The following is a 17,921-nucleotide window of genomic DNA, read 5'->3' on the forward strand; positions in this document are numbered from 1 at the left end:
AGGCTTGTGGAGTGATCAATGACCCAGGCACTGAACCTGACATAAAAGGAAAGTTCCATAGAAATGCTGGGCTCTCCATGCCTCCTTTTGAACTACTTATCAGCTAGACATTTTATTTTTAATATAAAGCCCCAAAAGCTTGAGCATGATGAAAATGTGTTCTGTAAGTTCAAGATCTCTGTATACAAATAATATTAAAGCCAAAAGTAAAAATCTCTGTGTTTAGGTTCTTATTTTCTAGATCCTTATATGAAATTATTAGCTATGGGCCCTCTCTGGTGGTGCAGCTGGCTAAAGTGCAGCATTAGGAAGCCAGCCACAGCCACTTCAGCTCCAGTTCTATCCCCACCCAGGGAGGTGACCCACATGGTACAGCAGACCTTTCCTGTCTCACCCGCTGCTCCCCTCAGCAGTGTACTCCATCTATCTGCCTATTTTGCTCCCCCTTCTGTCTCTGGTGGAGCCTCTCACCCACTGCACCTCTGGCCTGTACCCCAGTTCTGCATGTATAAATAAATCAATCTTTAAAAATTATTAGTTATTATTGAGTGTGACTCAGGAAACCATCAGAAGCAGAAAAACATACTTTTTATTTGTACTTTAGGACTGTTATGACTCATATCTGCTCATTTGCATTAAAGTAGGTTTAGAACTATGAAAGAGGAGGCACTAGCTTTTTGAGGAAAAGTAAAACCTGGAGACTTTGTTAACAGAGTCCAATCTACATACAACTGAACAGCATTAAATAAGATGCTGTGAAACATTTGTGTGCCTTGAATGTTATTGTTTACGTAGTATTTGCCTTTCAAAAGCAGTTAAAGACACAGAAATAGCCACTACCAGTTATGTTAGGGCAGTTATCAAAGTATCTACACCCTAGGAAAATTGGATCAGGATTAGATTTGATTGGTAGTGTCAGGGAAACTGCACCTTTGAACCACTTGGGGAGGGGGTGGTGCAAGTTTCAGGGCATGATGGAGGAAGGCTCACTCCATATCATTTAGTTTTTAGCCTTTACGAACCGACTGAAGAATTTTTTAAAGCCCACTGAGCTATCTTCTGTACTCTTTATCTGTGGGACAGGGAAAATAATGTACGGAACGTAGGCTTCTCAGACTGAAGGAGGATCTGATGGAAAAAGCCCACCGTGGTGCAAATGGTGGCCTGTCCTCCTTCCTCCTCCCCTCTTCCTCAATAATAGAATAGGCTGAACCTCTGCCTTCAGTGTGAGAACTAACTGAGGAAAGTAGTGGACTCCACTGAGTCTTTGTGTCTTATTTGCTTTTGGTTTGAAGTAGATTAAGAGAGGATAGAGGGAAAGAAAAGCAAATGAATAGCTTTTTTTTTTTTTTAAGATTATCAGCAACTTTCTTAGCTGGCAGAGAAAGAAAACATGTCAGAGATTCCTTCTAGCTGCTGTGTTGATGATAATGGAGGATGGGAAGTATGTAAGAAACGGTGCTCATTTTGCAGTGGTATCATGGAGGCCTAGTACAGGCACAGGATGTATGTTGTGGCAGAGAGTGCCCATAGGTTTATTAAAGTGTTGGCACAGAGCCTGCAAAGGTTAATGTGTGAGTACTGACATTTTTGTAGCACCCTGTGAGGTCATTTATAATATTGACTTAGGACCAGCAGGTCAAAAATGCCAGCATAGAAAGCATACCAATACAATTTTTTTTTTCTCCCATTGCTTGATGTACAATATCTTTCTTTAATCTCCCTTTCCCAAAGGGAAACACGTTTTTAAATCCCCATCACTGTACTCCCCAAGAGGATGTAATAAGAAAGGACCATCACTATTACTGAATGGAGGCCAGTTTCTGTTCCCTTGACCAATAAAAGGAAGCAGAATTTGAGGAAAAGGAAAGTAGTGTAATTTGTCAACAAACAGGCAGCAGAAAAGTGTCTCGAAGACCAGTGCCTTGCTCCGTGGTGGAGATTTTTATGTAGAGTTGCATGATGGGGAGTAAGGATGGACAAGGAGCTGTATGTCCTTGATTCTGTTGACACCAGCATGCTTTCAACAGCCTCTGGAGGGCAGCAGTTCTGATGTTATCTTTGTAAAGAAGCTTTTTTTCTTTGGAATGTAAAAAAGTAAGGTTTATTAAATCTAGATGGAAAATAAAGGGACCAGGAGAGCTTATCTGGTAGCACAGAGAAAATGCTTTGTTGCCGCATCATCGCCTCTGTGGTGATGAATTTACAAGTAAATTCATAACCTCAGTATAATCATGAGAAACTATCAGAGAAATCCAAATTGAGGGTAATTCTGCACAAAATGTGACTCTTCAGAAATGCCAAGTTCATGGCAAACAGAAATTGTCACAGATTAGAGGAAATTAAGTCTCAAAAAAAAAAAGAAAGAAAAAAGAAAAGAAAGAAAGAAAGAACAAGAAAAATGAATATGATATAGGGTCTTTGTGTCTTGAAGTGGGTCCTGGAACAGAATAAGAATATTAGTGGAAAAAGTTAGGGAGTAGCATTGAACCAGTGTTGATTCCTCAGCCTTGAAATATGTCCTGGTAAGATGTTAACAGTAAGTGAAGCTGGGTGAAGGGCTATAGCCACTCTGTGTTATCTCTGTAGTTGTTTTGTAGATTTAAATATAAAACTATGTCTTAAATAAAGAACTCATAAAGCTCAATAACAAAGCAAAAACAAACACCTTCTCCAAAGAAGACATACAGTGGCCAGCAGGTACATGAATAGATATTTAGCTCTTATTATTAGGGTAATGGAAATCAAGAGTGTGGAAGCACCTCCCATCTGTGAAGTAGCTATTATCTGAAAGATAAGAAAAAGCAAATGTAGGCAAAGGAGTGGAGAGAAAGGAATTCTTGTACACTGCTGGTGGGGATGTAAATTTGTGTAATATGAAAATGGGATTCTTAAAACAATGAATAGAAGTACTATATGATTCATCTAATCCACTTTTAGATGCTTATCTGAGAAATTCAAAAATACTAATTTGAAGAGATAACTGAACCCACCTCCATTTATTGCAACTCTCTTCACAATAACCAAGTGTTGGAACCAATCTAAGTTTATTTCACTCAGAAGTTTAAGACAAAGAAACAAAACAAATAAACAAAGACAATAAAATAAATGTGAACTTTTAGACTATAAGAACAAAATAGAAAGAGAGGGAGGAAAATTGGGTAAAAGGGATCAATTAGAAGATAATGGATGAAAACTAGACTTTTGGTGGGAAGAATAATGTGGTATTTACAGATGCTGATTTATAATGCTGTCAAGCTAGAGCTGAAATAATGATGTAAACCATGTTATTTCAGTAAAAACAAGAGAAATAAAAAGAATTTGTTTCAAACTAAATTAAAAAAAAATCTATAGCAAATGCTGGTTTTTCTAACAAGCCTTGACACCTCTGGGCAAATTTGTAAGAACAGAATTCAGGTTTTTGTTTACTTTGCAGCATTTGAGATATTGTGCCCACTTCTTCATTGTCTCTTTTCCAAAGCTGATTTTATTAGAGAGCCTGAGACAGGGAAATTATAGAAAAAAAGGAAATGACCATTGTCCAGGGAAGGTGAAGAAAATACTTTAAAACTAGAAATTTGAGTGTTTGAGAACATTCAAAAAGGTCCTACCTATGAGAGATGGGGTTTTATTTACACTATTGTGTAAGGAAAAGTAGAGACTCTTTCTAGTTCGTTCTTGTTATGTTTTCTTATGGAATTCATGTGCTAAAAACATAAGGAAACATGTGTTTTAATAAAATGAAAATTATTAGAAACAGATTATAATGATTTGGGGAAGAAAATAAAGTGATTAGTCTCCTAGGAGTTCAAAAACATGTCATTGTTTTAAAAATCCTAAATTTTACATTGTTGAGCCAAAAATAATCATGAAATGACCTGAAAATGCTGTTTCTGTTCTTATTTTTATTAATCACAAAGGGCAAGCTCTAAGAGGATTATTTCTGTAGTCACAACTGTCATTGTTGAATAAAGCATTTGTTATCCCTAGGGAATTGGGGTGACTGCCAAATGTTTCATATGCATAGATTAGGGTTTCTATTTTGACCTCTATCATTTGGGTGTACTAGTTGTGATGAAATTTTGTTACCAGTTGTTGAATTAAAAAAAAAAAATAGAAGCTGTAACCATATTTTCCAGGGAGATGGGGTCTCAGGTAGAGAAAGCTATCCAGACGGCTCTGTTTACTGGGAGGCCAGTCTTAGCCAAGGAAAAGCTAAGTGGGTACATGATTTTAGACACCCACCTGCTCAGGCTTACTTTTTTCTCATCAGGCTGGCTACCAGTCTGTGTACTAAGTCATCTTCCAGTCTTACTCATGTGAGCAAAACAGCACCAGTATCCCATGATACACAGAGATGTAGATATCCTTTCTGTTTTATTCCTGCTTGTTAAATCATATCATACCATCTCAGAGGGTTGGAGACTAGAAATATTAAACTCTGACCATGTGTATTCAAGTAGACCTTATGTATAGACTCAAAATCATTGTTATCATTTTCCCCTTCACCTGAGTTTATGATTTTTTCACTACATTTGCTTTATCTGTTCCTTCTCTGAAACATTTGAAAGTTTGAGTAAGTGTCACATAGCCACTAAAGACTAGTCTCTGAGGGAAATTAAAGTTTTCTCCTGTGATAGTTACAACACTATTATCACAACATGAAATTTCACTTGGTACAATGCTGGGACTGTCATAGAGAATTTGATTGTTCAAAAGTTAGAAGCCTGAGGATGTTTCTGTTCTTGCTTTTTTATCCTGCACAATCAAAAATCCTTAACAACATGTACTTAGATTTGATAAATGTGAATGTGACATCCAAATATCTTAGGGTCTAAACATACAAACTTCAGCAAAGCTCTAATTGCATCTAGTGCCAGTACTTAGACATTTTCTAAAACGTAATATCCAATTTAGGTGAAATAGTATGTTGCTCATTAAGAAACATTAGTGATGGCAAAGTGGTGATAGAGACAATCATGGAAAAGAATGATGCTTATAACCTGGGTGCATTTCTCTTCATTTGGCAATTTGAACTTCCATTAAGGCAGGTGCTTATGTTTATGTTGAGCTTCTGTTTGCATTTGCAATTTCCAATGAATTGCAGTTTTAGAAATAGTCCTAAGAAGTATGTCCAGAAAGACAACAACAACAAAAAAATCAGAATTTTTCAAAGGGTGACTTTATAGTTCCTGAATCCCCTAGGTAGATTTATCTATGAATTAGCAGACATTGCAAGTTTGAACTATATATTCCCAAGTTACTTAATTTAATTCAATATGAATATATTACACAGTTATCATGTGCTCAATACTGTTAAGGAGTTTATTCATGAAATCATGGTAAATGTTAGGTGTTATAATAGGGAATATGAACATTTACACAAAAGAAATGTTAGCATCATAAGAAGAATTGGGTAAAAGATAGATAGATAATGGATGAGAGGGTAGTGAGACCATTTTGCTATTTCTATTTCTGAAAGACTGCTCTATAGCCTTTTATATAGTAGTGGAATACAAAATGGATCTTCAGAGATAAGTACCATATCAATAGGAAGTAATGTAGTAAGTTAGAAGGACATTCTTGTCAACCTCTACTTGTGCAAAATCTTAAATTGTAAAATAAAATGCATAGGAAAATTTCAAAACACATTTATAGTACATTTTCTGTTCATCGTTAGCTTAGGTAGGTCTGATTATACTTGATAAAAATTTCAGTTCACACAAAAGCTGCTAGGAAGTAATGGCTAAGAGATTATTATTATTACCTCAAGTGAATATTAAACTTTTGTCAAAGGGTTAGAGACTGTTTTTCAGGATTTTGTGCTTGTAGAGGATAGCAGCTATTTAAGGGAACAAGGAGAAAAACATTTTCAAAGTATTTTTCCCTTCCACTCCACAATCACAACTGGCTGATAATTTTCTACTTTGTCATTTTGATGGCTTTAATCTGGTGTTTTTAAACAATGTACAAAAAAAAAGAAACAATGTACACATGGAAACATCCAAATAAACAGAAGGCTGGAGATAATATCCTTGAAAATGAGAGAAGAATGATGTGCTTTCCTGTCACCTCAGAATATTTTAAAAAAATACTTTAAAATCTAAATGTGTTATGTAGATCGATTACTTATTCATAATTTCTTTCTTATTATTATAATACTGAGCTACTCACAAACCACTTTTTAGTTTTCTCTAATGATTTGCCACTCTGTATACCTAGAAATGCATGAACTATTTGAATAATTAATACTGTCCATTGCTAATACATCATTTTTGTAACTCAGTGTGATCAAGTTACAATATACTGTGAATGTGATGTATCTGACTCAAGAAAGGTTGGGCATTGGTGATCTGGTATGACTAGTTTGCATAAATATAAAGGGCAGGGACGTGTTTACATGATTGAGTTCAATGATTTTCAAAGTCTTGCGCTGTATTGTGGGATATTCCTTCATTCCATTGGTAACTTGTTCTTTCAAACCCATCAATATCTGCTCAAGCACTTTGTTGTGAATAGACAGAAAATGAAAAAAAAAATCATCACCCTTCCCTGAAGAGTGTTATGCTCTTGTGTGGAGAGCTAGACAACCTCACAAGTAAGTGTAGCTCCATCAATAGATGCTGTAGCCTACAGGATGCCTGAGGACAGATTTATAAATCCCTACTGGAGATAGAATTCCTTTAATAGAAGATAAACCATGTAAGTCCTAAAAAAAGAGTTGTTCATTTAGATAAGCAAAATTGAGCAGGGGAAACAGAAGATGTAAAAATGGTAAGACCGGACATAGTGTATGGGCAGTGACTGTAAGACTGTGGACTTCTGCATGAGGGCAAAGCTCATTCCAAGTCTCTCAGGAACTGTTTTGCACAGAGACTTGAAGCAGCATTATCACAGAATAATTGGATTCTTGTTTTTTAAGATTTATTTATTTATGCATACAGAATGGGGGTGCAGGGCAGAGGTATGTTGAGTGTGAGATGCTTCACCAGAGACAGAGTGGGGCACAGAACAGGCTGACTGATGAAATACACTGTTGAGGGGAGCAACAGGCAGGTCAGGAGAGGTCTGCTGAGCCATGTGGATCACCTCCCTGCCTGGGGATAGAGCTGGTGTTGTAGTGGCAGCAGATAGCTTCACAGTGCTATGCTTTAACCTGTTGCGCCACCAGGGAGGACCCATAAGTAGGCCTTTTAAATATCACCTTCAAGCTGTGGAGGGGAAAGGTACTGAATGCCTGGGTTGCTGAGAATAGTCTAAGGCCAAAAAGTATTCTGATCTTTACTGAGATTTAATTCTGGAGCAGAGAGTGGAGAAACACACAAAAAGCAGAATAACATGATTATCAATTAGAATTTGTGCAAGGAAAGCAAGAGAACTATTTGCCACGTTTCAGTCTATCTTAATCTGACTCGCATGTGTGCATATCAGAGGTTACTTTAGTGAAACTCCCAGTTATGATGGAGCAAGAGACACGTGTTCTTTAAAGAACTAATCTTGAGGCAGCAAAGTAGAGGGTGATACAAATTGTAGATAATGGCAGTGGGAGGAAACAGATAATCACCTTTGCTAATAAAATTTGAGCAGGTTCAGGTTTGTTATGGCCACATCCTCTTAGTCTGCAAAATCAAAATATTCTAAAAGCCTGGAATAATAAAATACTAGGAAAGATAGACCATCAAACCTCTATTTTACTCTTTCCTTGGAAATCTTCCACTGAAAGATATATGAAGTTGAGTCAATTTACAGAGTTTTAATGGATATAGAAATTTGGATTTGTTTAGTTGAGCTAATAACTTTCTGAAACAAAATGTGTGGCTGTGAAGGAAGCACTTTTCCCAGCATCTCAGTTCCTTCAGTTCTTAATGCCAAAGCAGAGTAAACCAAAACTGTAAAATCTATACCCTTGTGACTACTGATCATTTAAATTGACTTTCTAGGGGCCTCCCTGGCGGTCTTGAAGTTAAGGCTCAGCGCTACCACCACCACTGCCAGAGTTCCGTCTCTGGCCAGGGAGCTGGCCCACTTGGCACAGACCTCTCCTGTCTCACCCACTGCTCCCCTCAGCAGTGTATTTCAGTAGATCTGCCTGTCCTGCTCCTCACTCTGTCTCCAGTGAGTCCTCTCACCCCCTGCACCTCTGGCCTACACCCCAGTTTCTCTACACAAAAATAAATAAATAAAATTCTGAAACAAAAATGAAATTGAATTTCTAACTACTAGATAATTATTAATTTTATCCTTTAGTAAGAATATTAGCAATTAAAATGATCAATTCTATATGTAATTTAACAGAAGATATTTAAGAGATGAAAAGACTAAAATTCTGCCAAAATACAATTTGAAGTGGAAATTTCAACCCTGAGAAAAGTAAATAGGATGTACTTTTCTTGCTACAGTAAGGTTCTGGTCTATGATGAAATGTGGATTTCCAATTCTAATGGTTATTTACTTTCAAGGTACCATAAATGCTGCCATTATTTAAACTTATTGAAGTACAATTAATTTTTTAATTAATTAATTTATTTTTTTATTATTTATTTTTTTAATTATTTTTTTAAAGATTTATTTATTTATTCATACAGAACTGGGGTACAGGCCAGAGATGTGGAGGGTGATAGGATTCACCAGAGACAGAGTGGGGAGCAGAACAGACAGATGATCAAAGTACACTGCTGAGGGGAGCAGCGGGCGGGTCAGGAGAGGTCTGCCTTGCCATGTGGTCACCTCCGGGGCAGGCGGGAATCGGACTCATGCGGAAGTGGCTTTAGCTTCTCAGTGCGGTGCTTTCACCCACTGCACCACCAGGGAGAGCCCGAAATACAATTAATTTTTTTGATTCTATGTTAGTAAGATTAAATTAAATCAAACTAATTTAGTTTGAGTGGTATGGAAACATGATAACAAATAAAGCCTGCGAAATGTTTGAATATTACTGGATAATATCATATTATTAATACCTTTGAAAGTCTTTCTTGGCATTCACAGTCACCATTAATCCCACCCCAGAATGTTTTACATTTTCATCATGAGATCCTGTCTGATTGCAGGTAACTTTTCACCTGTTGTGTTTTTCCATTTACTATTCGGCATTATTGTAGTTGAAATTCAATCTTACTTCTGTGTCTCTTATAGCACCCAGCTTAAAACAGAATGGACAAATTTTTGAAATTGTTCATTATTCCTACATCAAGAGCTTTTGACTTTTACCATGGTGGCATTTTAGGCCTTTTGTTTACTCTTATATAGGACAGTAAAATGAAACTAAAATTGCTAAAATATAATGGAATTTTTAATAAGTAAATGACCTTTACCCAGACAATACAACGTTTATATTTTCCAGTGTCCTTTAAAAATACAGTATCACAAATGAAGCAGTAGGCGTTTTAAAAGTGCTTTCTATCCCCTGAGGTACTTCAAGTTTGTGCACAAGGACAAGAACTAATTTAGTTTTATATCTTCATCAAACCAAAAAAGAAAAAAAAAGAGGGGTCATTCTGTAAAGTACTTTCAAATAATTCCCATGTATAACAAGGTTTAATTGAACTTGAAATCTACATCCCACAAAACTGAAAATATTGACTGTGGTTATGGAAAAGTGTATTCTATGAAGATTCATTTCCTTCTTGATTTTTAAATACTATACACAACCATATTTCCTTTAGTTTTTTAATGAAAATTTATTATGATATCATTTGAATACCAAAAAGTCACCTTTTTCAAGTATACTTCAGTGTCCTTGAGTAGCCAGAGTTGTGCAGTCATTGTCACCACATAATTTTAGAACAATTTTTTACCCCTCCCAAAATAATACTTTTATCCATTAGTTATTAATGGTTTAGGCCATTAGTGATTATTCTCTATTCTCTCTTTTTCTCTTTTACTACTACATTGCTTTCTTGGTCTACGAAATTGTCTATTCCTGACACTTCATAGATCTTCATTCTTTTTTTTTTTTTAACCAAATAGCATCTCAATGTGTTGACCTACCAGATTTTTATTTATTCATCTATTAATGCACTTAGAGTAAGTTTCCATTATTAGTTTATTATACACTCAAATAAAAGTTTTTGTTTAGATATATGTTTTTATTTCTTTTGGGTGTATACCATGATTGCAATTGCTAGGGTATATATTAACTCTACATTTAACATTTTGAAGAAGAGACAAACTTTTTTTTAAAGATTTATTTATGTATCCAGAACTGGGGTACAGACCATAGATGCAGGGGTGTTAAAAAGATCCACCAGAGAGAAAGAGGGTAGCAGAACAGGTAGATCAATGAAGTACACTGCTGAGGGGAGCAGTGGGCAACACAGGAGAGGTCTGGCACACCATGTGGGTCACCTCCCTGGCCAGGGATCAAACTCACACTGAAGCAGCTAGCTTGCAGTGGTGGGCTTTAACCCACTGCACCCCAGGGAGGGCCCAGAGTCAAACTTTTTTAGTGACTACACCATTTTACTATCCCACAGCAATGGTGAATGAAAGGTCTATGTAATTTTTATTGTTTCAGAAAAAATTCTATCTTCATTTTTTGTAGAATAAATTTGAATTTTTATTACAATGTAATATATATATCATGGTTTTTTTGAAGGTGTCTGTTATATCCTTAGACTGTACACAGAACTTTAGGACTAGAATAAACTTTGTCCATCTTTGTGATAATGGGCACAGTTTTGACATATAACAGTCACCTTTAAAATGCTTATTAAGCAAAAATAAATAAATAATAATAATGTTTAGTAAGCAAATGTTAATGTGGATTTCATTTAATGAAAATGGTTTACTGGCTTTCTTACAGTTCTTTTCTGAGGGTAAAACAACTCTTCCAAGTGAAAGTCTTTCAATATGTATTAAAAGTAAGTCCCATCCCCTCTTATCTTCTCAATTTTGCAGTTTTGTTTTTCTTCTTCAAGTCAAGTTTCTTAGCAGAAAGCACTTTCACTGCTGAAATATGATATTTTTTTTTTCATTTGAATGAATTATTTTGAATACAGTTCATATTTTATGTGATACAAATCTAGATTACTTGTTTTTCTTTAATGACTCATTAGTGTCACATTTAATTATGTCTCTCACAAACTAGGTATGTGGTACAGAAGGAAAAATTCCCAAGGATAATTCCCTGATGGCTGAAATTATATTTTGTGTTAGTTCAATATCAGAACTCAATACCTATAAAAGTTTCATTACATTAACGTCTACTTTCTGCCAATATGCTTTGAAAGTCTGAAAGAACTTTCTATTTAAAAAAAAAAAACTAGATAATATTAAGCAAATAGACTGTTGGAAAATCAGTGGTATCTTCTGAAAACTTCAATATTGTGAAGGTATTTTCTGACTCTTGGAAGTATATAGAAACCTGGGTTTAAAAATTGATGGAGTATGCCATTAGCAGAGGAGGAGAATAGATCTTGAACCTGTGGAGAAATTCCAGAACCACTGTAAAGTGACACCCTCAAAGACAGGATAATCTAGACATCTATCAACTAAAAATTGTCAAGAAGACTGTCAACTCCAATCCTCTCCTGAGGTTTAATAAAAAAAAATAGTTGCCACATGTTTTGCTTCAAATGGTTAAAATTCAAATTTTCACTAATTACCTAAGCTTACAGTAGATAGGCACTTCATAGTGCCTAGTAAAAGGAAAAAAATATTCTTTCTAAAAGACATTCTTTTACCCGAAATCTGTAGAATTCCCACAGATTACAACAGCCATATATGACTTTGAAATTCCTATTTTAAACATAAGATTTGCCTGTGTGAAGGTTGAATAACAAGTGTAGCTGGTAAATTCTATTTTGAAGTATACAGAATATTAGACAAAAAAAATACACATAAATACACATGACATAAAATAAAGTGTTTTAAGAATTTTTTTTTTTTTTAGTCCAAGACTGTTACTCATTTTTGCATAGTAACTGGTTTCTCCCCTTGGGTGTAGTCTCTATAATTCTCCCTTCATCATAGCACCCATGAATCATCAGCATAGTGCCTCTGTTCTTCCCCCTCCCCATGCTTTGTCCTTCTCTGTCCATGTGATCACCACAGACCTACGGTCAGCTTGCTAGTTTTGTTTTTTTCTTGACCTTTTGTTGGGTTTCTCTTTATTCTTCAGGTAAGTGACCATCCAATATTTATTTTTGTCTTAGATTGTGACTATTATACCATGTTTTAAAATTCATTCTTCAATAGCTTTAGTTCCTACAAAACTTCAGTTCTTTTATTTTAATGCTTGTCCATCTGCTTTATAGCCTTTATTACTATATTTGAACCATTTAACAGGGCCTGTGTCCTGAGCTGTGTGACGAGTTGGCAATATAATAAGGGCAAGAAAGGTTTGTCCCTCACAGAGTTTACAATGTAGATGCAGAGATTTTTATAAGATTAGAATGAATACTTCTAGTGTTCTGTATTACAAGAATATGAAAATTGACTCTAAATTAACAAAATTTAAGGGATGATTTGCATGAGTAATTTGAAATGAGAAATAACTTACCTAAAATCTCATTAATTATAAAATAACTTTTTATTTCATCTTAATACATAATTGTGTTCTAAACAGTTCACATTTCAATAATTAAAAATTCTTCACTAACCAGGATTCTTTTGTATGTACCATTGACTTTCCCATCCAGATGATTCTAAGAAAGTTCTATTCAGGGCAAGAAAGCCAAATTTGCAAACTTAATTCAAAATCTTAACCTGCTTGATATAGTGAATGCTGAAATTTATAAATTCTGATTTTATTTGTGAGGTATACTTTTACTTAAAAGAACACAGTTGATCAGAAGAAGATAATTGTATTTCAAAGCAATTATCTATTACAAAAAGGCATTGACTATTAAATGTGTATTAAAAATTGTGGGATTTTTTTTTTAAAGAAAATGTAAAAAACTCAACATGAATAAAAGCATTGAAAACTCTTTTTCCCTGAAAGTTGCAAGCCCCCTTCTTTCCTTCCTTATGTTCTTCCCCTTTAATTAAATAATTAACTCAACTATTCCAGCACCAAGTGATAAAACTGGGAAGAAGAAAACATCTGAATGTTTGAATCAAAGAATTTTCTATTTCTGTGTCTCCCTGGTGGCCAAGGAGTTAAAGTGCAGCACTATGAGGCTATCCACAGCCACTGCAGCACAAATTTGATCCCCAGCCAGTGAGCTAACCCACTTGGCTCAGCAGACCTCTCCTGTCTCACCTGCTGCTCCCCTCAGAATTATCTTTCAGTCAGTCTGCCTGTTCTGCTCCCCACTCTGTCTCTGGTGAATCCTCTCACTCCTGTACCTCTGGCCCATAAGCCAGTTCTTGTATGAATAGATAAATAAATCTTTAAAAAATAACTGAAATTTCTATTTCCCCAAGTAACATCAACATAATAAGAATAACAAAAAAAGTTAGCAATACTAAGAATCCTAAGTCAAAGAAGATGAATTTCCTGTGTTGATTTCTATGCATAGTGTGGACAATCTATCAATTCAATCTTGATGGGATTTTTTTCGTAAATGAGTACATATCTGTTACACAAAAGCAAGTTAAGGGGCCCTCCCTGGTGGCGCAGCGGGTTAAGGCACTGCACTAAGAAGCTTAAGCCACTTCCGTGTGAGTTCTATCCTTGCCTGCCCTGGAGGAGATCCACATGGCAAGGCATACCTCTCCTGACCCACCTGCTGCTCCCCTCAGCAATGTACTTCGTCGACCTGCCTGTTCTGCTCCCCACTCTGTCCCTGGTGAATTCTTTCACCCTCAGCATCTCTGGCCTGTACCCCAATTCTGTATGAATAAATTAAAAAGTCTTTAAAAAAGCAAGTTAAGAGTGAATCTGCAGAAATCTTAAGATCAATTAAAAAGACTAAGAATACATGTGATTCTCCATATATTTTCTTCTTGAAAAAATTATCTTAAAAAATGCTTTTTGAAAAAGAAGAGTCTTAAGATATTCTTTCTGCTTCTACTGAATAGAAGAATACTTGTATATTAGAAGTCTCCAGTGAGGGAAAAGGAAAATAGCATATTTCTGATAGAAAGTACTGCTTGCTAACTATTGTCACTGGGGGAGGAAACATCAACTTAGTCCAAAGAATTGGAATCGGAAAATTTCCAGTGGCAACAATGACAAATTAAAGTGGAAATTGCTGTCCAAGCTGAAAGAATGGTGTGTCCCCAAGAAGACAAATGATTACTAAAAGGTGGATGCCAGTCTATTCCCACCTTGATAAATTTTGCAAGGTCCAGAATCTGGCCTTTAGGCTGACAAGTTCAAAATTTTGGTGTTTCTAGTATCTTTGATGGTTGATAAACTCATGGAAGGAGGGCAAAGTTTATAATGTCATTTACCTGCTTAAAATCTTTCTATTGTTCCAGTTGCCCTTTCCCAAAGACTAAAACATTGAACACAGCTTACATTCCACTGAGTCCATACCAAACTGTTTCTTGGAAACAGCTTCAGTTAAACATCTTGCACATACCACTTAATGCACTTACTTAAAATGCAGTTCATTGACTCTGTAGATTCACAGAATTGTGTGTCTATCACCGTAATCAATTTGAGAACATGTTCATTGCCTCCTAAAAGAAATCCTGCACCCCTGATTAACACCTTCTCCCATGTATCTCTCCTTGCACAAGGCAGCCACTCATTAAATGCCTCTTCCCTATATATTTGCCTGAACATTTATTATTATTAGGATTAGGATTGTGACTATTTTCTTTAATCTTGCATTGTATTTTCAAAGTTCATCTATATTAAATCAGTATTTTGCTCCTTTCATATCTATGCAATATTTCATTTTATGAATGGAATATTCATAACTTTTGTCATTCATTCTTCAATTGTTGGGTATTTCCACTTTGTTGCTATAATGAGGAACACTGCTGTGAATATTCATGTCCCAATTTATGTGGGACATGTTTTTAATTTTCTTAAGTATATTCCTGTTAGTAGAGTTGCTAAATCATATAATGCTCTGTCCTCACAATTCCAGAACACACAGATACTGTCTCTGCCCCATCCCAGGTCTCTTAAATTCCTTGAGCCTTGATTCCCTTTCTGAGAGAATTTTCTTAGAAGAGCCCTGACAGCTTTTACTTTTCTATGACTTGTTTTTTCTCTGTTATTTAATGCTAACCCTTTCTTGCTGACCATTTCTGCTTAGCTATGTAATAGCATATCATAATGGAACAGGAGTGTTATTCTCCAACCATGTTCTTCTTCTAAATACTAGATACAGTACAATTCTCCAATGCAGGATACTGTATTTGAATACACCTCATACTTCTCCAGTACCCTACATTATTTTAACTCAGTGAAGAGTAAACAATGTCATAACCCAAATGCATTTTATTATATAACTGTTGGTTGTTAGAGAGACATGCCTTAGTTTTGTTTTGTTTAGAGTTAGAGCTTTGTTGGGCTATGTTAGGAGATTTAAATATTCAGCTTAAATGCTATTTTGTGTGCCTGGGAGTGTTCGCCGCAGCAGGTGTTACCTAACCAGATGCTTAAGCCTTTTAAATTAATACGCAGCATCTTGTCAAACATGCCTCCTGCTTTACGCTGTCAGAGCTGTTGAAAATTGGCTTTTCCTGCCAAAAGAGCTTGTGGTTGGCAATGACTCAGCCCTGACTGCTTTAGCTACAATGCTTGCTGGGCCAGGTGATTTTTACTAATGCACTTAGAATATTGAGTTTTAATAAATTCAAACACTAAATAAGAAAAAAAAAAAAACCAAAACTCATCTTTTGGACATTAGTAGAGATAAAAAAAAATCCTTTCAATTTTCTTCCGGGAAGATGAATCAGGATCCAGGGCAAGATCATTCATTGGGGTACAGGACTAGAAGTCTTGGGTTCACTGTTAGATTTCTCTTTAATGGTCTTCACTCTTCCTGTCTCTTTTTTCATATATTTGATACAATAAAAATAGGCCAAGGGCCTTTATTTGTTTTCGACTTGGGAAAAAGCATAGGGGTAACTGGATTCGGTTAAACAGAAAGAATACTTGCAGTGGGTAATCTCAGTCTTGGCTCCTGGTTGTTGTGTCTGTCTCTCTCTCGTTCTTGTAATCATACAAAACAGAACAGGATTTGGGAATAAAGAGCCTATGCAAACTTAAGGTGAGAACCCAAGGGAGCTGATGAGGGCCTCTGGGCATCTTAAAATAACATGACCCATCCCCAATCACCTGTGTCAGGAAATCTGTAAAATGCTTTAAGCTACTGTATGTTGGCCAGACTCTCAGACTTCTGGGGCTTCTTCCAGACATCTCCTAGCAACTGACACAAGGGTTCATTGAAAACTGCTCAAATGTGTTTTATCGTGTCATTTTATTTTAGACTGCGACATCTTGAAATTTGTGAGCCATAGGGTCTTGGTAATATATGCTATCAAAGAAGATCAGAGGGAATGATAGCAAGGGTCAGAGACATATTATCAACACTCAAAGTCCATAATTTACATTAAAATTCACTATTAGTGTTGTATTGTCTGTGGGTTTGGAACAATGAATAATGACATGTAAGCAGCATTGACTCAGAACATTTTCATTGTTCTGAAATTCTCTGTGCCTTGTCTATTCATCCCCCCTTAACCTAATATCCAGTAACAATACATCTTTGCATTATCTCATAGTTTCACCTTTCCAGAATGTTTGTTGGAAAACATAGCCTTTTAGTATATAGGCTTTTCAGACTGGTATCTGTACTTGAGATGATTTTAAGGTTCTTTCTTCCATGCCTTTTCTTGGTCTACTAGCTCTTTTTTTTTTCAATTTTTTTTTAGAGCTGAGTAATATTCCATTGTTTGAAAGTACCAGAGTGCATGTATTCATTCATCTATTAAATGATATCCTGGTTGGGTTCAGAATCTGGAAATTACAAATAAAGCTTCTATAAATATCTTTGAGGCAAGGATTTGTGTAGACATAAGTCTTCAATTCCTTTGAGCAATATCAAAGAGTAGGACTTCTGGATCATATGAATTAATGATTTCATTTTAATCTACAATTCAATAAGAAATAGTACCTACCTTTTCCATCTGAGGCTTGAAATCATCACCATTGACCTAGTTATGAACCTAACTCTGTTTCACTCTAACATCTGCACTTTGTGCCAAACCATATATGTCTATGATTAGGCAGGTTATAAGGCCAATTTATCCATTCTGCAGTTAACACATTACATAGGGCCCAAGACACATTTAAAGCTCCATGAAAGTGCTTTGTTTGCATTTAAAATTAAAAGAAAAATGAATATGCAGATTATCAACACAGTTATAAAATGCAGTTGTTATTACTTTTGTATGAACAAAGGATCTCGCAAAAGCAAACGTACCTTAGCCCAAAATGCCCTAATGTGTTCTTGGCATATTAGCTGATTAGGGGGTGCTGAAAAAACTAGCTTGCCTCTACATGTTTACCCAACCAAAACTCTGAAAGTTTCATCTGCCTTCCAGGATGCAACCAAGGCAAATCACCTGTAGTAGATTGTTGTTACAGAGTACCTAGAACCTAGGGGCTCTATACCTAGAGCAGCTCAATACACATATTGGCAAATTAAATTCTGTTACCTAGCTGGGGTGAGATATAAAATTGCACATTTCATTGGATGTATAAGAAGTGGTAAGTGGTGGAAAAGTGGCTGACAGCTCATTTTTTAAATGAGTCTAGTTAACTAGATTGGAAAATTTTGAAAATAACTTACCAAGTATCTATATCCAGAAAATGGCTTTTACAACACATTTTATTTCATTTTTTAAAAATAATATAATAGTTTATTTTTACATCGTTTTGTGCATTTTTCCATCTAGTTGTAATCCTTGTGGGGATTACATGTGCCATCACCACAGTTCCCCAACTGTTTTTGTTCCCATCTCCTACTCCACCCCCATAAGATGTCTCTGGTATATAGCTGTTCATTATT

The 17,921-nt window shown here is 35.7% G+C and overlaps 1 protein-coding gene across 13 annotated transcripts in view; it reads left to right on the top strand.

The window, feature by feature from the left end:
• Positions 1 to 17,921, top strand: part of PPFIA2 (protein tyrosine phosphatase, receptor type, f polypeptide (PTPRF), interacting protein (liprin), alpha 2) — a 339,529-nt gene that overhangs the window by 170,386 nt on the left and 151,222 nt on the right. The gene's annotated exons all lie outside the window — the stretch shown is intronic.

Source organism: Condylura cristata, unplaced genomic scaffold (assembly GCF_000260355.1).
Source record: "Condylura cristata isolate star-nosed mole 26May11 unplaced genomic scaffold, ConCri1.0 scaffold00004, whole genome shotgun sequence".
Lineage (NCBI taxonomy): Eukaryota > Metazoa > Chordata > Mammalia > Eulipotyphla > Talpidae > Condylura > Condylura cristata.